Raw genomic sequence first — 21,889 nt, forward strand, 5'->3', positions numbered from 1 at the left:
TCAAGGTTAGAACCAAGAGTATCAGATTAAAATACAAGTGTATAATACATCTTGTAAGATTAAAGTTCAAATTTCAAAAGGGAAGAAGGTACAGGCAGAGGCATAATGAAAACAGTTCTGAGGATACTGTCTGTGGATCCACAAAGGAAAAATGAGTCAGATAGGAGGGTAAGCCTACTGTAGTGACTGGATATCAATATTGAGTTTTAAATTGGGCAAAAGGAGAAAAATAGCTAGCAGAGTCTTGACTGGAAGACAGAATAGTAACTAGGGTTAGTGAATGTAGTGGCCTCAGTGGACAATGAGCTTAACATTTAGAATAATAGGTAGCCAGGACTAGGACCTAAGTGAAGAGAGTGAAAATAAAAGAACATTCATTCCTTCACTTTTTCATCACACATTTATTTATGGAGCTGAAACTAAAACCTTGAACCCATCGATAGATTGAGACTAGATCATGCTAGCAGACTTTCTGATTTAGGAAGGACTTAGTGATGAGATGAGAACTAGAGTGATTAATATGAGTGAGGCCCAGCCACTGATACAATAAAACTGCATCAAGTATGTGAAATCAGTGTGAAGGCTGAACTTAGTGTCAAACCCACCTCATCCAAAGGATGGGGTTCTTATATGTTCTCTGCTTAGGAAAACATTGAAGTTAACATATAGGTAAAGCTTAAGCCCAAGGTTGAGGTAAACAAGCATTGTTAATTGGACGGGGTGTGTGCAAGTGTGTTTGCCTGTGTGTATTTGTGCATGCACATACATGTGTAGGTATTTCCCTGACATGTATTAACTGAGACTCTATAGCATAGGAATAAGTGATGAAGAGTGGGATGATAATGATAATTATAATAGCAGCTAATGTTTATTGAGTACTTACTGTATATACCAGTAAAGCATATAAATATTTTACATTTATGAGATCATTTACTTTGCATAATAATTTTAGGATGAAGGTATCATCCTCATCTCCATTTTATGTACTAAAGGTACTAAAGAAACTAAGGCACAAGAATGAAATAGCATTCCTAGGATCACACAGCTAGTGACCCAGAGACCAGAGAGTGACCCAGACCCAGAGAGTCTGCCCTCTTAATCACTTTGCTATGCTGCCTAAATCCAGAACAATAGGAGAGTTGTGCTTCCTCATGATGCAGCTTATCTATGTCTACATAATCTCTCCTTTTTTATTCCCATAGACATAGATGATTTGAGGATACACTTACTAAGAACAGTAGCACTTCTCAGAAATGTGACAATGACATATTATGTTGTTCAGGAATATAATGAAAATATTGTGGTAACAGATGAGAGAGATTCAGCTCTTATAGACTTTAATTTTTAATTATACTATGTAGCCAACAAAGAAATATTGTGGTGAAGCAGTAGAACAATAGTCAGGCTAATATGGAAAGTAAAACTTTAGTCTCTGCCACTAACTGTGGGTCCCACTATCTACCTCCCCATCCTCCATTCCTTTTCAGGGTGATATAAGGGTTTATAAGATGACTGAAAAACACATTTGCCTTATGAGGAGTTGTAAATTCTTTAACTATTGTGGTTTTCTGAATCATGATAACCCTTTGGGAATTTGTCTTTAAGGCAGTATGTAGATGGATGACTCCCAAGTCCAGGAAAGAGAGTGACCAAATAAAATGTTAGCCATCATGACTGATAAGTTCAAATTCCAGTGTCTAATTTTGTAGTGGCATCTCTGGACAGAGTTGATAGTTAACATGGGGGCACAAACATTTTCATTAAAAACCGTAGAGAAACATACATAACTTTGAATCTTCCCTTGTTGGTCTCCTTGATCAATCCCAAAGCATCATCTAATAAACATGATGACAATTTGCAATTTTATTTAAATTTCTTTAGTATATAAACATTCAAGTCAATTATTTTGGCTTCCAATTTTCAGCTCGACTATATCTCAGGACAAAATGGACTCCTTAAACGTCTAGGGAATCATTTAGATGTGGGACATTGTATCATCTGTACCTTACTGGGTACTACTCTAACTCTCCAGTACTAGTATTTTCACAAGCATGGGTCAAGGCAAAGAGAGGAAAGAATGGGGCAAATACTTACAAGCTGTAATCCCGGATGTACAGGTAGGTCTAAAGGGCCCTACTTTTCTAGCCTCAACATGCTGGAAGACTGACCTTAAACAGAATAGAAAATGTCTTCAAGTAGGAAAACCGAAACACCTGTATTCTGAACTTGTTGGGGAGTTTCTGGCCCTTTTTAACATTTGACTTTCAATGAATAATACAACTGCTTTTAGCCCTTAGCTCACACCAGTTGCAAAGGTGACAGATACCTGTCATATTTTAGGACAGCTTATCACCTTAGCCTCTGGAGTGATAGAGTATTTATAGACACAAAGATAGAAACATAAAACACATATGTATAGGCAGGAGTCCCTTGGAGGTGGCGATTAGGACTAGGCAGTAATTTTAGCTTGAAGTTCCTATGACTTAAATAGCCACTTGAGCTCTGCTCTCACAGTTTACGATGTCAATAGAACCCCTAAATGAAATTACAGCCTTCTGATACGCAGCAGGATATCCTTTCTTTGCCATGCAATATACACGGCCAGGAGAAATTGCTCTGTACATGGAGTTTCACTAAGGCGGAATTTATCATAAGGCTGCTCTGCTAAAATATCATTAGGCTGTTATTCAGTGGATAACACATCTAATGACTCGGGGTGCACTTGATAGCCATGTTTCAGTGAACGCATACACATGCCCTGATGTGAACTGGGCACTCCAGTGCTTCAAAGCACTATCAATTTCAATTCTACCATAATTTACACCTGGCTTGTTTTGCCAATAGCTTGAACCCATGCTAACACTGGAACATACACATACAAGTATTAGAGAAATCAGAAATGAACTGTATTGCAAAATGCATGCAGCAGACTTTCCAGGATTCTACCTTTATCATCTCCCTTAATGCTACTTAAATATCCTATACTATTTTCTCTGTTATGTTTGTACATTTCTTCTGTTAGCACTGTCCATTGTTGATAGTGATAGTAATCTCATATTTTTACAAACTGGGTACTTCCAGGGAAGGAACTGGGTGCTAGTCATCCTGGTTTCTTCAACATCTAGCACAGCACCTGGAGCATAATAGTTGCTCATAATAATTTTCTTTAAGTCTCTTCTTCCTTTCTCTGTTCCATAAATGTGGTTTACTCCAGGGGTTTGTGCTCTTTTGCTCTCTACCAATACATTTTCCTTGAGAAAGGTCCATTTTTTAATTTTAACTATGATGCTGAGGCTGACGCTTCAGATGACTGCCAAACTTATGTCTATTCCTGACCTATCTCCCACTTTCCTGACTAAATCCAACAGCCTACCAGGCATCAGTTTGGATGTTTCCCCAACATCTCAAAATGAACACATTCAAAGACAAATTTATCCCCTTCCTCCAGCCTACAAGATCCATTCCTCCTCATAGCTATCTTGCTTAGTTGTAGAAGGCAGAAACTTGGGAGTAATCCAAAATTCCTTTCTCTTGATGCCCAGCTCAAAGGTTATTAAGGTGTGTCCATTCTGCCTCTTATCTCTCGAACGTGTCTCTTCCTTTCTAATTTCCATAGTTATTGTCCTAGTTCAGAGCTTCATTGTATTCTGTCTTAACAATTTTAGTTGCCTCCTAACTTATTTTTCTGTCTTTCTTCTCCCATTCCTCCAATCCATCCTCTACCCTGCTGCCTGGGTGATCTTCTATAACACAATTTGATCATTAACCTTCTCTACTTAAAACTTTTAAATGGCTCCCCACATACCCTAGGATGAAGTTAAAAGTCTTTGCATGGCAATAAAGACCCAACAGGATTGTTCCCTGCCTACATCTATAGCATCATTTCTCCACACTCCTCTACTAAACGTTAGTGATACTGGTCCCCAACTCTGCTATGCTATTTCCTACTGAAGTGTCTTTGCCCCTGCTGGTCCTCTTACTGAATGTCCTTCCTCCCTCTGACCATCTAGGAAAATCCTTCAAGGCCTAGAAGGGATTTATTAGTTCTTTCATGAAGCTTTTCCTAACTCTACTGCAAAGTACATTCAGGTAAACTTTTGCTATTTTGTGCCTTCAAGCTTCCTTGAGCATCCTTCAGTTATGATTCTTAGCGTATGGCACTATCCCAACTTGTTTCCCTATCTGTCTCTCTACCAGTGAACAACTTGAGGTCATGTCTTTTCATCTTTGTATTGTCAATGACAAGACCAGAACTTTCACAACAGCATATAAAGGCCTATGTGCTCAGGCTCACACTGCCTCTCCTGTCACATCTACCACCCTGCTGCATGCCCACTCTCATCCTGCTACAAAGACTGCCTTGTTACCACTCAAACTTGCCTGACACAGTCCTGTCCAGGGCCTTTGCACTTGGTAGTTGCGGATCAGAATGCCTTTGCCTAGATATCGACAAAACTTGGTTCTTCACCTTTCTCAAATGTTGTCCCCTTAGGGAGGTATTCTGTTTCCATTATTTTAAAATTGCAACCTTAGCCCTAACACAACCATACTCTCTTAGTCTCTCTCTCTTATTTCACTTTTCTCCATAGCACTTACCAGTATCTAATATACTTTATATTTTACATATGTACCTGTTCGCCATCTTTCTCCTTTGCCTAAAATTCAAGTATTTTGAGAATAGAGACTTCTGTTGTTTATGTCTACTGTAGTATCCCCAGCCCTTGGAAAAGCCCTAGGTTCAGAGTATGTGCTCCTTAATAAATACTTATTAATAACTGAATCAATCTTTAACTGCTAGAACAACACCTGACACAGAATATGTTTCAAAAGTGTTTCTTAAAAAAATAAAAAATTAAAAAAAAACTGTTTCTTGCATCAATAAGTAAAAGAGTGAATGAATGAATGTTAAATCTATGTTTAATGAATGTAATGAAGAGACAGCCTTTGTAATCTGATCCTCATAACAATACTGGTAAATAAGTCAAATGGGTACTATTATCCTCATTAGATGAATGAAGTAGATGAATAAGGTTAGGAGCCTAAGCTAAGGCAATGTGGGTAGCTGAAGCTTTGCTACTCTTTTTCAATTCACTGTTAAAAGGAAGAGACATTTTTTTTGCACTCTGTTCATGATGTATGTCTAACATTTATTACACTATTTTGGTTCCTTTTGACTAAGAAGGCAATTAACAGGAGATGCAAGGTGCTAACACTTTTTATTACAATCTGTGTCTTTCCTTATTAGGTGCTTTTCATAAAAACAGATCCTTTTCTTTCATTTTCAAAAGTGGATTAGGCACTCATACAATTTTGCCCCTCAGAGTTGTTTGTACATGACTACCCAAGAGGGCATCATGCTACAAATCCTGCCAGAATGAACTGGAAGGTGAATGTGGCATTTGTAGGTTGAAAATGAACAGGTTGTTTGGTGCCAAGTTTGAGCTAATGGAGATGTCCTCTATGTGTTAACACCCAAAGGAGAACATATTCAACAACAAAACATTTCAGTTTTTGGCATGTCTATGGAGAGTTAACTTTCCATTGTTCAAGGGTTAATTATCCATTATGTGAATCATTTCTCTTTCTCCCTCTGGCTGCTTACATCTAGGAATTCAGTTTACTAGAGGATAAATAGGAAAAATAAAAAGAGAAGGAAATAAAACCAGTACATTTCATTTATATATATTAGAAGCTCTAGAAAAGGATTCAATGTAGGAGACAGAATTAGATGTAGCTTAGTGATTGCTAAGTTGATTGGCCATTGATGACAGATATAATTAAATTTCACAAGATATTTTGGATTCTTTTAATTATTGTTTATTAGGGTCAGTTTGTTGTATATGAAGTTAGTCTCTGGATGTTATTCATGTCAGCAGAGTACTATTTAGGGTGCTGGAATGGTTCCCTCTCCTCCGATGTGTCCAGAGCATCAAATGTACCTTAGTATGCTCCAGCTTACTGACTGAAGAAGCACCTAGAGACCCCACCAATTTCTTTACGCATTCATGAGAAACAATTGTACTTGGCTATTTTCAGTTATTATTTGCCTAAGACAAGGCATTTAATTAGTACTTGTTAAGATAGTGGAAATGATTGGTTAGTCTGTCCTCTTGACCCTTTCTTTACTGTGTTGTCTGCCCCAACCCTCTCCTGTCTAGTTCATGCATAGCTAGTCCTCATACCTTTCCACATCTGATGTCAACCTGAGCTCCTCAGATGTTGAGTTTGAGGAGAGGAAGAACCACTGACTGACTATAAGCAAATACTGACAAACTGGAGAAGATTTTGGCCAATATGATACTTTACAGGTGAGTTTGGTACTTTCAGGCTGCAGGAGCAGACCAACCTAGGTATTTGGCACCCTCATGAGTCCCAGGAAATGAATGGAACTACTGCATGCTCAAGACTTCACATCCATCAGGAATCACTTGGATTGTGGAGATTAAAAAAGCTATCCTGGCGAATGATGCTGTCAGCTAGTTGGAAGATCTAATATGGCAGTTTAAGGGATTCAGATATAGAAGAATTTATTGATTTGTTTTCTGGACATATTTCTTCCTTATGATAAGCAATATGTACTCAATGTCAATACACTGCCGTATAGATATCATCCATCCATCCATTCATTCATTCATTTATCACCTATTCATTGATCCTCCACTCAGACTGAGGCAATTAAACACTGGTTGGAAGGGAGATAAATAAACATAAAATGTAGCACCTGCCCTCTAACCACTTCTAGTTTCACACCTATAAAAAACTTCAATACAAGTCTTTTCAATACAATACACAAGTGTATGATGTGTCAAATGAAAGCTACAGATTTTTAAAATGCAATTAATGTCAGAAGGGAAAGTTCACTTTTAATCTAGGTTTTTACAGAAAGCTTCAAAGAAAAAAGTGTGACTTCACAAGGATATGTCTTGGCTGGGTTTTTTGAAAAGGTATCTTGGAAATTATAGTTGCTGATGTTGATATGTAAATACAGCATCAAAGTATTTAATGTACAACTAAATTGCTGAGAAACTAGAATAAACTGGGTCATTTGGATATAAATTCATTCTTACAAAATAAAGTGAATCATTGAATATATTATGAATTTTCAGATAATTAAAAGCAACTTAATTTCTTTCTACTTAATTTTAAACTACTTTATACATATAGCAATTAATATTTTGAAGTTGTACATAAATAGAATTTAGGCTCATAATTTAACATGTATGTTTGATGAAGGATAATTACCAATCTTATCAGATAACCAAATCTTATCTTTTGCAGATACTGTTCATAAATATTTGTGTAAAATTTCCATGTTGTCAGTGTGATAGAACATCAACTACATTTAACTTATGGTTAATTTGTAAAACGTCTGATTGAGTTCAGAGGCAAGTGAACCTAGCTAGGATTTGGTTATATTTTTAATAGTTGAATATAGGTATGTTGCCTGCAGGAGGAAATGGCAATCCACTCCAGGATTCATGTCTGGAGAATCCCGTGGACAGAGGAACTGGCAGACTACAGTCCACGGAGTCGCAAAGAGTTGGACACAAACTTAGCTACTGAGCGTGAGCTCAGTATATATCATTTATATATCACACTTTAAAAAATTTTAACACTATTTTTCCTTTAAGCTTCTTTCTTCAGAAAAACAGAGAACTAATGGAAAATCCCCAAGAAATATCCCACATACATGTAGTATAACTAACATGGCCTAACTGAAATAAGTGAGTTTTTCATTAAATACCATCAAACTTTGAGCATACTGGTCCTAATAAAACTCTGGGACTGCTTCCTATCACAATGACAGCTCAGGAATTTGATGTGCTTCACAAAGTATAGGAACCATGAAAGTAAGCTGACTCTGTTCTAGAGGTCACTGACAGAGCCTGATGAGGTTGTAGCAGGGGTCAGTGTCTGTAGGGAACCTGGGAATATATAAGCATGAGGTGGTAAGGGATCCTCCTGCCAATGCAGGAGAGCTGCAGAAGACACAGGTTCAATACTTGGGTTGCGAAGATCCCCCCTGGAGGAGGAAATGGCAACCCACTCCAGTATTCTTGCCTGAAAAAGCCAATGGACAGAGGAGCTTGGTAGGCTATGGTCCACGGGGTTGCAAGAGTTGGACATGACTGAGCATGCATGAGTTCTATGGTTAAGAATCTGAATTACCCAGAGCAACAAACAAAATTCCAAAAGTAAGTATTGATGTGATATGCTGGGTGATTGCACCAGCTTGGACAGGAGTCCACACAACAGGCACACACAATACACATCTGGTTAAATGTAAAATCAACTAATGCTAAAGTATTTCCAACTTTGAGGAAGAATCTACTGGCAGTGTGTTAATAGCAAGGAAAACTAAAACAATAAAATAGCATCTCTTTCCAAATATTTAAGAACATCGAGTGAGTGCCCCTTAGGCTGGCTGTGGTTCTTGGAAGTTTTAGCCTATGAGAACCATATTGGGGACATCAAAGACTCCTCCCTGCCTCCAAAGAGCAATTCACTTCAGATGCTGCCACACAGTCAAATGCTTTTATGGCCACCATGTTTTTTTGGTTTTTATTTTTTCCACTCTTAATATTTTGGAACACACTGGATTCTTCAAATTGGAAAGAAAACAAGAAAACACAGTGAGATCAAATACCTCTGAAAAAGCAACTAAGTAGGGACCTGATGGTAAAAGATAAATACACGTTCCAACTGAAACTCCACTTCCAGGGAGAGTGTGAATTATTAACAAGGACATGGAAGGCAAGTGTTGGCACCAGAAGCTGGTCTGTGGACTCCTCTGCTAGTCTCATATTACATTCATGCTACCATCCCCATCTCATTCGTTCGACAACTTTAGAGCACACTCAATCAGAGGCTCTTATATTGAGGACAATACTATATTTGGGTTTAATATTGTGAGGACAGTCTCTAGTTTTCCTGTGTCACGATCAAAAATTTCCCTGGAACCAAGAAAGGATTCCCCTTGCATTCTTCTGTTCAATACCATGAATGCAGAAGAATAAAGACAAGGGTATGACAAATAATATTTTCCAAAGGTTGGGTGGGGGAAGTTTCCCAAACGTTTAAAAACAGCCAGTTCTTAGCAAAGTGATCTTCAGAAGAACAGTATTAAACAATAATCTTGTTCCACACAGCCACTTTTACTCCTTGCTTAACTGGGTATGTTACGTATTCTGAGCATAATGTAAATGTGCAGAGGAGAGATGCACGAAAAGCTGGTAGAGAAAAACTCCAAACGGATCCTGAATTCCACTTTCACTTCCCCCTCCTATAACCCCATCCTACCTCCCAGCCGTACTCACTCACCTATCTTTCTCCTCCCACCAGCATGTTTGCTAGGCATGTCAAGGCTGACATCCATCGGTGGCAGCATGAAACCTAAGACTGCAGGCTCCCCCTGAGCACAGACTCAAGGCTCAGCCATTGTCCTTAGAGTGCTCTCAGCTGTACATAGTAAAATCTCCATCAGGCTGTTGGATTGTTTGGTAGCTTTTAAAAAAAAATTCCATTTTTTTTCCTTTTAAAAAACACTCGTTATTTTCTGACTGCCTCAGAGACACCAAGAATAGAATCCTTGACACATCAAATTCTGGAACCTCACCACTCACCAGGACTGTGGTTCCTGATCCAAGGAGTGTCGCCTGAGAATCAGCACAGACTCCCGAGGCTGTCCAGGCCTGGCTGCTAAGCTCCCTGCTTTGATTAGTTCGTCGAGTTCACGGTGTTCCAGAGTGCTGAAGCACAGAAATTAGGGAGGGGAGGTGGAAGGAAAATCACTGGAGCCTCTTACGATCTAACTTCCACTAACTGAGAGGAAATGTCTTATAAATAAACAACAGCAAGAGAAACAAAAAAAAAAAAAACCCATCCCGTCCTGCCAGAGGAATGTACATTATTGTCTCCCGACGGAAAACTTTACACCACACCAGAATGCAGCCATTTCTCCTGAAACTACCTCCCTCAAAACAGAAAGGAAAAGAGAATCAGAAAGAAAAGGAGAACAAAAAGAGATTTTTTTTTTCATCTCCTTGAATTCTGTTGGGAAGTTCATGTCAGTTCCCAGTAGACACATAAGCAGTTTCAACAGTGTCACTGTTCTAGAATTTCTTGTGGAGGCTGCTTATTAGCAAAATTTCATTTCTGCCCAGATGACTGCTGTGCCATCCGGACATTTTCAGAAGGGAAGTTCGGGGAAGCGGGGGAGGGTGCAATTGTGGAGGAGAGGAAGAAGAGAGGACAAAGGAACATTCCTGATGAACCGGAATGCTCTAGACACGGCCATGAAAAAGCCAGCCCCCGCCCACCACCCTACTATTGCTTGTTGAGGGCTTGGTGATGCAGTGTGTTTAATCTACTTACTCTTTCTGCTCGGGAGGCTGAGGTTCCTACATTTCCAGCTCATGCTGGACTGTACCGTAAGCAACAAGTGAAATGAGTTCAGTGATCTCATTCTAGTCCTTCGACTCCTGTCCACATCGCTAAGCGACTGCACAGCTTGGCACAGGCCAGGATGAGTCAGCAGTCTCTGGTCATGAGAGGCCAGGCCTGGAATAGCAGGGGTGGGGGGGGGGTGGTGTTAGGTCAGGAGCAAAATGAAGCAGAAAGGCAGTTTAGATGGAAGGGCTCAGCTCTGCAATTCACAGAGATACTGCAGGTCAAAATGAAAGAGACTCATCAGCTCTGGGGTGAAGATTGAAGGACTGTACAAAAAGGAGCAGCAAGGGAAAACTTAGAACAGCTGCCTACCAAACACAGCAAGAGCAAATTAGAGTGCCGCAGACAGAAAAAGAGGGCATCAGTAGAGCCCTGGAGGAGAAAAGATGCTCATGAAGATCTCTGTAATACCTTTTTTTCCATGTGCTCCTAAACTTGATTTAAGAAAAAGTGGTTACCTATACACTATCCTGTGGTATTTTGGTATTGCTCCCCCTATTTGGTAAGTAGCAAAACAAACAAATAAAAGAAAAGCACTACAGTAAAATCACAACAGGAAGCGTCATGTTCCGTAAAATAATGTGATTATAAGTAAAAGCCTAATATCTCAAAGATGTGCATTTGGGTCAATGACAGCCTCACAAAATCTGGTCACAAAATGGTTAAAGAGAAGCACTCAAATTATGCTTGGGTGGCAGTAGAGAAGAGCTAAGAGAAAGGAGAGAAGTAAGTTCAGTGTTGAAATACAAAGGGAATATTTTGTATTTAGATTGTGTCTATATTTCTATTCCATGGGGTCAGCATGGACCTCCATCAGCAAGTGACACTTCTTGTCAATAGGACTTTCCAACGCTTCTTCCTGTGCAGTAGTGCTGTTATACAGCAAGAGGAGAAGGAAAATAAAACAGCCAGAGGAAAAAAACAGGTTCAACATGAAAAATAAATCAATTAACAGACATTTTTTTGGAAGAGGCTAATAGCCTGAATGAGTCAATGGATAAAGAAAAGACAGTGCAGGAAACAAACTTAGAGGAAGCATTTCTAGAAAAGGAAACTGAGGTAGGGACAGAATGGTCAGCAAATAGTGATGATGGCCCCCAAGCAAGGGAGAAAGTAACTTGAAAAGTCAGATGGGGTATAGCAAGAATTGCAGGAAAAAGAGAACACCATCAACAGGGCTGGGAAACACTTGTAAAAGATTTCTTTACAGAGCTTTAGACAAAGCCAATAAAGACCCACTATATATTCCTGTTATCGTCTAAAGACGAACAGTTGTGTAAGATGTGTAAAAAAATGTAGAATAATTTTTTAGTTTTCATTCCAGAGACCACTAAATCATCTCACCACATCTTTGATAAATGCTTAACCTTAAGGAAATGAACTTTCTAGCCTCAGTTTTCTTTTCTTTGAAATGGAATATTATCACCTTGAATTATTATAAAGATGGAATCAATGTTTGCTGATCCTTATCATGGTAGTATTTATCACAGGCTGGATACTCAATGAAATGTTAATTGTTTGTATCTTATTAACCTGTCATCTTTATAAGTATGCAGTGAAAGAATCATTTCTAGTGTTGTTGCAATGGATTCAGAGGATCCAATAGGAAGACCTTAAATCGAGTAAATTCCTCAGAGAATGCTGCTTCAAAAAGCTTGTTTCTATCTGGAGATTTGAAACATTATGTATGAACACAGAAGATGTTAAAAACCTATTCTGTTAAAATCTTGATTTGGGGTATCTATATTGTCCAAGCAGCTTGGAACTTAATAACACTAAGTAACTAGAAACCTGAAAAAGAAAAGAGGGATTTTTAGAAGCATCTCCAGAAGCAACAGCATAAAAGTGCTATTGGCCTTGACTGCACGATGAGGGTTTTTTTTTACCAAAGGGGAAAACTTAGTCCAGTTGATCATCCCAGCCTAATTGATTAATTGTGGGCCTGACCATCTGGCTGATGAATGATGACACCCAGCAGTGATTACTGTGTAACACAAATCCGGGTGTGCTCTGCCTGCTGCCTCCCACAATAATGGTGACGCTGAACTTCAGGTTAGCTTATTCAGGCCTCTTGGCTCAGTCTCTTCATGGAACAGTGGTTGTGGCAGGGAATATTTTACTAGACCTGGTCAAGCATTATCTTCTCTTATTTCAGTTACCCACTCCTTTCCAACTCCACGCCTACCTGCTCCTGAGCCCTCTTCTTGTATATAATCACTTCCCATACAAAGCACTCCATCTGTAGTTTTCATCATACTGTCTGACTCTCTCATTTCCGGGTGCTCTATTCTGAAACATATTCAACTTCTCTGAAAGACCCATACTGCTATCTCACAGGGTATCCTACGGAAACATTTTTATTGTCTCTCCTTTGTTACTGGTTTATTTCAAAGTATCCTGTGCTTTCAAATAAAATTATTTCACCTAACTCATGAGCCTTATTATAAGGCCCACATATGGCTTAAGTTCTCTAGGAGGTTAACAGAATACAAGGGTTAATAGAATATAATTCTTGCATCTTAAATCTACATCTGATCCTTAGTTAGGGTGTCCCTGGGAGAAGATTCTTTCTACAAGGACTCTGGAGCACATTTAAGTGCTAGGAAAAAGAGTCAGGCCCATGTAAATAACAGGAATCAATGGCAATGCCACACACGAACTAATCAAGACAAATTGTACATGGGAGAATTCTCAAAGTAAATCAAATCTGAATGTGTAAATATAAACCCTGGGGAATTACAACCAAATTATTATTTTTTTTTTGTAGAAAGGGATGGAAGAGTAAAGTGATATAAAATATCTTTAGAAAAGTTGGCCAAAGAATCACAGTAAAAGAGAATCATTCATTTCCCCTCTTTTTCCATCTCAGAACTCAGTTTTCTTGCTTCTCACAGATGCTGAACTCTTCTATGTTCCAGGCTGGGCTAGTGTTAATTTTCAGTAGAGAATGGCAGTAGCACGCTGAACTACAGAGTTCCAGACTGGGGTTGGGAAATGTTTTTGGCCTGACTGCCAGTAAACAGCTATGTGTCCAGGGCAAGTCAAGTCCCTGGACTCCCCGTGTCTCAGTGTCTTCATTGAAAAATGATAGGGTTGGACTGCATGAACTCCACAGTCTCTGCCAACATGAAGATTCTATGGTTCTATAGCTCATTTCCTTTTTCTCTCTGGCACCAACTGCTCAGCAACTCTGCTTCTAGTCATTTCTCTGCTCTCAGCTACTGATGGAAAAATATTGCCTCCATTCACTACCCAGGATTTGGTATTTGTAACCTTTCTCTTTCTCTCTCTCTTTTTTTTAAATGCTAGATATTTTGAGTCATAAACATGAACATATCCAGATAGATGCTTTAAATTTGAAAGCATTTAAGGAGAATAGCTTTCCCACGTAGAAACATTTAGTGCAGCTCGGCATGGAGGAAGCCAGGCATCCAAAAGTGGAGCAAAGGGGCCAATTCACAAATGAGAGGAAGCCTTTCATAATAAGAGTCTCCAGACTCTTCAATTTAGATAAAGCTATCAAATTCTAACTACTTTTCCAATCAATCGCAGACACCCTCACAGACACTTAGGACTACAAATTTGAGGACCAGCACTGGCAGTGATGCAGCTCTTATTTCACCTCCACCATGTATTGCCAAGTAGGATTTAGGATGGCATAGTAATAAGAGCCAAGAGGACAATCTGTCATTTATTTTCCTCCAAACTTTTCAAAATTTCCCATTTGGGCTCTGTTTCCCAGTTTTAATTTGGTAACTGCCATTTTTCAGCATTTCTTTTAACAGGTTACTAATAATTTCTGATACAGGATCTCATATTTCATTTTGTGCTGCTAGAACTGCTGTTAATATTTCATCTGCCTTCAATTCAGCTCTGAATCAAGGCTGCTGGGGTTTTGATACACAGTTAACACTTTGGGTCTGGGGATTTGATCATCAGTGTTCACCCAGCTTGTCCATATATTTTTAGGTAAGAGTAATAGATTGTCTCAGAAATATCTCAAAGTGTGCTATACATTTTAAGGATATGTTAGAGTATCTCTTTCTGGATCTTTGATGAAAACAACACAAGCAAGTCTTCTGTGGTATCCCAGGTAGCTCACTATTTATTTCAATATTACTGTTCTGATAGCAGAGGGCAATGGTTCAGAGTCAGGCCTCACAGTCAGACCTAAGCTCAAAACCTGGCCCTGAGATGTACTACACAAAGCATGTTAGGTCAGTTCTTTAACCTTCCAGAACCTCTATTTCTCTATGTGTAAAATAAGGATAATAACAGTGTGTGTGTGTGTGTGTGTGTTAGTCGCTCAGTCATGTCCTGCTCTTTGCAATCCCATGGACTGTAGCCCTCCAGGCTCCTCTGTCTCTGGAATTCTCCAGGCAAGAATACTGGAGTGGTTGCCATTCCCTTCTCCAGGGGACCTTCCCGAACCAGGGATAGAACTCGCATTGCCTGTACTGCAGGCAGATTTTTACCCTCTGAGCCACCAGGGAAGCCCCATCTACCCCTGTTGCTATGAATTCTCAAAAAACCATGAGAATCATTATTTCCCTAGCATTAATAATCTAAATATTCACATTATAGTGTTATTATTTTGCAACATCTTTTCAAGGCCAACAAATTACTTTTGAATCCAGGCTTTTGTTGAATGCTTTTTTACAGTTTACATTTTATAAAACTTTCAGTGAGATCAAGTAAAATATTATAAAATCAGATCCTTAAAACCATATGTACAGTTAAAAATAGTACACAGCGTCATATTCTTAAGTCACTTTTCAATATAGCATCAAATTCTCAAAACTCTTTGTTCCTCTATAAGTGAGGCCGGGATAAGGCCCATCATACTAATGTTAATCCATTCCATAAAAAGATGATTTACTGCTACCTACTCCCAAACAATACAGATTATTTCAATCTTTTTTAGTCATGGAGCAGTTGTGGTCTATCAGGAGACAGAAACCACACAGTAATTTGAATAGGAGAAGTTTAAGATAAAGAATTACTAACTGTAACAGGGGTTTGGAGTAATAGGGAGTAATGATAAGACAACTGTAAATTATATAAGATGCGCTCAATAAAGGACAGAAATGGTATGGACCTAACAGAAGCAGAAGATATTAAGAAGAGGTGACAAGAATACACAGAAGAACTATACAAAAAATATCTTCACGACCCAGATAATCACGATAGTGTGATGACTCACCTAGAGCCAGACATCCTGGAATGTGAAGTCAAGTGGGCCTTAGGAAGCATCACTATGAACAAAGCTAGTGGAGGTGATGGAATTCCAGTTGAGTTAAAAAATCCTAAAAGATGATGCTATGAAAGTGCTGCACTCAATATGCCAGCAAATTTGGAAACTTCAGCAGTGGCTACAGGACTGGAAAAGCTCAGTTTTCATTCCAAACCCAAAGAAAGGCAATTCCAAAGACTGCTCAAAGTACTACACAGTTGCACTCATGTCACATGCTAGTAAACTAATGCTCAAAATTCTCCAAGCAAGGCTTCAGCAGTACGTGAACCATGAATTTCCAGACGTTCAAGCTGGTTTTAGAAAAGGGAGAGGAACCAGAGTTTACTGCCAACATTTGCTGGATCATCAAAAAAGCAAGAGAGTTCCAGTATAACATCTATTTCTGCTATATTGACTATGCCAAAGCCTTTGGCTGTGTGGATCACAATAAACTGTGGAAAATTCTGAAAGAAATGGGAATACTAGACCACCTGACTGGCTTCTTGAGAAACATGTATGCAGGTCAGGAAGTAACAGTTAGAACTGGGTTCTAACCAGCAACAGACTGGTTCCAAATAGGAAAAGGAGTATGTCAAGGCTGTATATTGTCACCCTGCTTATTTAACTTATACGCAGAGTACATCATGAGAAATGCTGGGCTGGATGAAGCAGAAGCTGGAATCAAGATTGCCGGGAGAAATATCAATAACCTCAGATATGCAAATGACACCACCCTTATGGTAGAAAGTGAAGAAGAACTAAAGAGCCTCTTGATGAAAGTGAAAGAAGAGAGTGAAAATGTTGGCTTAAAGCTTAACATTCAGAAAACTAAAATCATGGCATCTGGTCCCATCAATTCATGGCAAATAGATGGGGAAACAGTGGAAACAGAGGCTGAATTTATTTTTCTGGGCTCCAAAATCACTGCAGATGGTGACTGCAGCCATGAAATTAAAAGACGCTTACTCCTTAGAAGGAAAGTTATGACCAACCTAGACAGCATATTAAAAAGCAGAGACATTACTTTGTCAACAAAGGTCTATCTAGTCAAGGCTATGGTTTTTCCAGTTGTCATGTATGGATGTGAGAGTTGGACTATAAAGAAAGCTGAGTGCAGAAGAATTGATGGTTTTGAACTTTGGTGTTTGAGAAGACTCTTGAGAGTCCCCTGGGCTGCAAGGAGATCCAACCAGTTCATCATAAAGGAAATCAGTCCTGGGTGTTCACTGGAAGGACTGATGTTGAAGCTGAAATTCCAATATTTTGGCTACCTGATGCAAAGAGATGACTCATTTGAAAAGACCTTGATGTTGGGAAAGATTGAAGGCAGGAGGAGAAGGGGATGACAGAGGACTAGATGGTTAGATGGCATCACCTGAGTGACTGAAATGAAGTGAACTGAACTGAAATTATATAAGAAAAAGCAAATATAAGGAGGAGCCACAACCTCTAAGGCTGATAGAGAGTGCCGGAGGAAGAGTCCCTTACACCTCTGGACCAGGATCCAGTCTTTACTGGACAAAGTGAAAATGTTACTCAGTCGTGTTTGATTCTTTGCAATCTCATGGACTATAGCCTGCCAGACTCCTCTGTCCATGGAATTCTCCAGGCAAGAATACTGGAGTGGCTAACTATTCCCTTCTCCAATGGATCTTCCTGACCCAGGGATCAAACCTGGGTCTCCTGCATTGCAGGCAGATTCTTTACTGACTGAACCACCAGGGAAGCCCATTGTTGGACAAGGCATAGCCAATGAATGAATGGCAGAGAAACTGCTGGAGAAGTGTGTCAGAAAAACTGGCTGGAAATCTATATTCCAGGATGTCTGGGAAACAGTTCACAGGAAGGCTGTTTCGTCCGAGGCACACTACCATGTGAACCACCACCCAATGTATGCACGTATGTGTGTGTGCATGTGTGGGGGGTAATAGAGGTAGCTGCTGGACACTGGAGAAACTACCTGAACTTCAGCTGCTGGGCAACAGGGCAGAAGTGTGTGCTGCAGGAGCCAGGCCTTAGAGAACCATGCACAGTGCAGGAGTTTGCCAGAAGTATACAGGCAACCTGGAAGGAAATCCTCTTCCTCCTATAACGTCTCTCTGAATCCTCACTGGCAAAGCACACACAGTTAGGAAAGGGAAATATTTAAAGGAGCCATATACATTTTTGTTGAGCAGGCAAGGAAGGGTGAATTTGGATCTGAGCGGCAGCACATGGATAACAGGCAGAGTTATTAGATTATATACTTTATGAAATAACTCACTTTGGAGATTACAATCCAGTGTTCTCTTACTATACTACTAAATAGACTTGTTTACCTTTGCTAATACACTGACTCTGTATAATTAAATATGTATTGTCAGAATTAAGGACAATAATGTTCTATTAAATAAAAGTGGCACTACTAGTATTTGCATAATGACTGCCCCCCTCCCAAATGCTGCCCGTGAGTGCTCAGTCTCTTCAGTCATGTGGGCTGTTTGTGACCCCATGGACTATAGCCCACCAGGCTCCTCTGTCCATGGGATTTTCCCTGCATGACTATTGGAGTGGATTGCCATGCCCTCCTCCAGGCGATCTGCCTGACTCAGTGATTGAACTCACATCCCCTGTGTCTCTTGGACTGCAGGAAGATTCTTAACTGCTAAACCACGGGGTAAGCCCCCAATGCCGCCCACATATGTTTCAATTGTTTACAGTTAACAGATTAGGAAAAATGTAAAGAAATACTAAACTACTGACCTAGATTTATGCATTGGTGATCTCAGTTTAGAATTTCAACTCAGTGGGTAAATCAGGAGAGTCATTATGAACAATCCACAGCTTCAAGTGTGGTAAAAATGAGCTCAACTATTATCTTTCCTTTCTCTCTCCTTTTCTTTATATTGACTCTAGAACCCATATTTGCTGTTCTATGATTCATTTTGGGGGAGGCTGTTAACTGTGGGTTGCTGTATTTTATAAAAATGTATCACATATTCAGTATGAAACTTTCCCTATGAGTCTTGTCCTGTATTGTTCTACCTTCAATATTAAATAGAAAAGCTTAAGTAAATGACCAATGGGAAGCATTCCTTAAGGCATACAGTGATCACTGACAGAACTGATTTTACATATGGATGCGGGGGTATACTTAAATATCTCAGCTGTTTTCACCTAATTCTTTTCTTCATTTTAGAAGAGGGCAGAACTGTTTATTCTATAACTACAGGTAGGGCTTAAAAACACAACCCTTGACATTAGAAAGGGTTGTGTGGTGATAAGAGGCTGAGCACAGAAAGCAACTGGGTGAGGAGTGAGTGCTATGGAGAGGAGACTGGCTCAAGACTAAGGCCACAAAGCACCTGTCTCACCCATTTGTCTATTTTCACTGATGCCTGATCATATTAGTACTATCTGCTCTCACTATTATGGGAAGGATCTACTGGCTTACTTCAGTCGTGTTTTCTGAAAACCAGTGGTATTATCAAGCAAAGCCAGCCCTGTTGGGCTGTCTCACGATCATACTGTAGGCATTGCTTTAGGATTTTAGACAAGTGATTGTCTTTAGGATTTTCTTCTGTTTGTGTTGTGTGTGAAGACTGAGGATAAACATAATGACCTTACATACATTTGATCCCCATCTCCCCAGCAAACAGATATGCACACCTCTCCCCTGCAATTGTTGAGTCCAAAAGGAAATGACAAAGGAGTATCATAAGTCCATGTGAATCAGGCAGGCAAGTCCATTTTATTTTAGTGTGCCCTTCTGTTCATCTGGCTGTTCTGCTCTGACCCATTATATTTATTCTGTCGGCTGCTCTTACTAGCAACATGCCTTTTTAATCAGCCTTCCTGGGGTCTGCATTTGATTACAGCATTTGTGTTCTATTTTGATTCTTTTGTACTGTGCCCTGTGGTGTTAGCTTGAAAGGTGTTATTTATAAAATGAAATTCTATTGTATTGCCACTTGGATTCAAAGAGGACATATAATATTAATGCAGAATGTATTTAATAATATCTTGAATCTATTAAATCAATTTCTTCATGAGAACACAAAATAGGAGGGATGCAAGTGGGTTGGTAACCCAGGTAATAAGTCTTAAGAATTACCTGACTCTCCTTCACAGGCATTCATAAAAAGCTGGCATGAGAATCTCTCTCTTAACGTCACAGTTTCCAAAAGGAGGAGACTACCTTTCCTCAGCCAGACCAGTGAAGTGTGCACCTGTTTAAACATTCAATCGTGAAGACCAAACATTTTCCTAGGCCTTGGATGCAAATTTTTGACAAAGGAAACCATGAGACGAAACACGGATATGACTTTTTTACTACCTAGGAAGATTTAGGTAAAGAAGGAAATATAATCACCTGTTTCCAAGGAGCTGCTGGCAGAATTTGTAAAAAAGAAGAAAATTCATTATGTTCTTAACTTCCCTCAAAAGCAGGTTAGGAAAATTCTAGTAATACTAAGGATTGAGACAGAGTTTCTAGGATGGCATGTTTAGAGTGACACAGGTTTCTTTATGGCTGCTGGGCCTACAGACAAATGTCTATGGATCAGATTGACAGAGTCTTCAACTTTTCTTCATTTCTAATTTTAATGAAAACTGAAGACTGGAACATTATATCACTATATCACAGCTTGCATGTCACATCTGTTGTTGTATACATTCCACTCTCCCACTACACCACTTTTTTATCCCTGGTGATACATCTGAAATCATCAGTTACTAAGCTGCTGTTTAGATAAAGAATAAGGAAGGATCAGGTGTGGAAGACAGGTTAGCAATCAGACTCTGCAGAATCTGCTAAAAGAAACTGTCACTCATAAGGGAAGCTGGTTATCCAGTCCTGGGGTGAGGGTTCCTAGATTTTTTTGCCTGCTCATTTGCTTGTTGTATATCTCCAGGAAATCAAGGGTCCAGTTTTCTAATCACTAAAATATGGATAACTATATTTACCTCTTTCTATTTTCATTGGACTTCTTTAGGGATGGATGTGATAATGGTCAGGAAGGCTCCAAATTCTCTGCAATGAGGGTAGGATACAATTGCATAACATAATCAAAATAATAGTTCAGACCCCTTTTAAGTTTCTCCAAATTCAGATATGAGAAACATTAACAAATGAATGAATTTCCTCCCCTTTGGGAATAAATCATATGCCTCCATTCATAAATGACATCCCAAACATGAGGAGCTATGACATGTTGGGAAATATACACCTCCTGAATGAAACCAATTGCAAACTCCTTGCATGAAAAAATCATGTTATTTATCTCTGTATCCATCTGGGCTCTACAATGTTGATTTGCATTATATAAGTATTTCATTAATGTTTGTTGAATTGAACTGAAAATGAAATCATACAATTTCAGAGCCGAAAATAGCTAGAGATCATGTAAGTCCATTTGCCTCATTTTGATGAGAAAACTGATGCTCAGATAAACTAAGTGACTTATTCAAGTGCAATATTAATAATGTTAAGTCTTAGGAATAGTTAAAGATCTATCACTGGAAATATATAACTCAATCAATTAAATTTTTTTTTGTCAAAATAAAAAGTACTCTTCAGCTTAAATAGCCTGAAGTATTCTAATCTAGGGCTTCCCAGGTGGTGCTAGCGGTAAAGAACCCAGCTGCCAATGCAGGAAATGTTAGGAGACCTGGATTTGATCCCTGGGTCAGGAAGAGCCTCTGGAGGAGGGCATGGCAACCCACTCCAGCATTCTTGCCTGGAGAATCCCATGGACAGAGGAACCTGGGCTACAGTCCATGGGGTTGCAAAGAGTCTGACACGACTGAAGTGACTTAGCACACACACACATTCTAATCTAACCAAGGAGGCTGAAGCCTAAAGCAATAAGTAAACTTCACCAAATGACCATAGACCATAAGCATGTTAGAAATGCCATTACTAAGTTTACACATTTTAATACTATGCCTATCCCCACTCCACTTGCATATTTTTCGTGTAAAGTTAAGGTCTTGAAAACAAAAAGGAGTTGCAAATCATTGAAATTATGTGGGATTTATGGATGTGCAATTCAAAAATGAAATTACTTTCAGTTATTATTTCAGTTTACTACTTAGCAATATTGTAGATGGTAAGCCAAATTTAAATTCTAGGGTTCAGGAAACAGAAGTAGGACAAGACAGTTTATCCTTGGTTAAACAGAAAGTGAGCAAGACTATGAGAAAGATAATTTCCCTTTAGTGGAAGTT

The 21,889-nt window shown here is 39.2% G+C and overlaps 1 protein-coding gene across 23 annotated transcripts in view; it reads right to left on the reverse strand.

Moving 5' to 3' along the window:
- ZBTB20 (zinc finger and BTB domain containing 20) overlaps nucleotides 1–21,889 on the reverse strand; it is a 1,026,540-nt gene that overhangs the window by 467,054 nt on the left and 537,597 nt on the right. For 2 of the 23 annotated variants that reach the window (XM_070465992.1, XM_070465993.1), the window contains exon 1: nucleotides 10,375–10,552. The exons of the other annotated variants lie outside the window; for them this stretch is intronic. The gene's annotated coding sequence lies outside the window, so the exon portion shown is untranslated. Of the gene's footprint in view, nucleotides 1–10,374; nucleotides 10,553–21,889 lie in introns of those variants that run through there. 23 annotated transcript variants of the gene reach the window in all.

Source organism: Odocoileus virginianus, chromosome 4 (assembly GCF_023699985.2).
Source record: "Odocoileus virginianus isolate 20LAN1187 ecotype Illinois chromosome 4, Ovbor_1.2, whole genome shotgun sequence".
In the NCBI taxonomy this organism is placed as follows: Eukaryota; Metazoa; Chordata; class Mammalia; order Artiodactyla; family Cervidae; genus Odocoileus; species Odocoileus virginianus.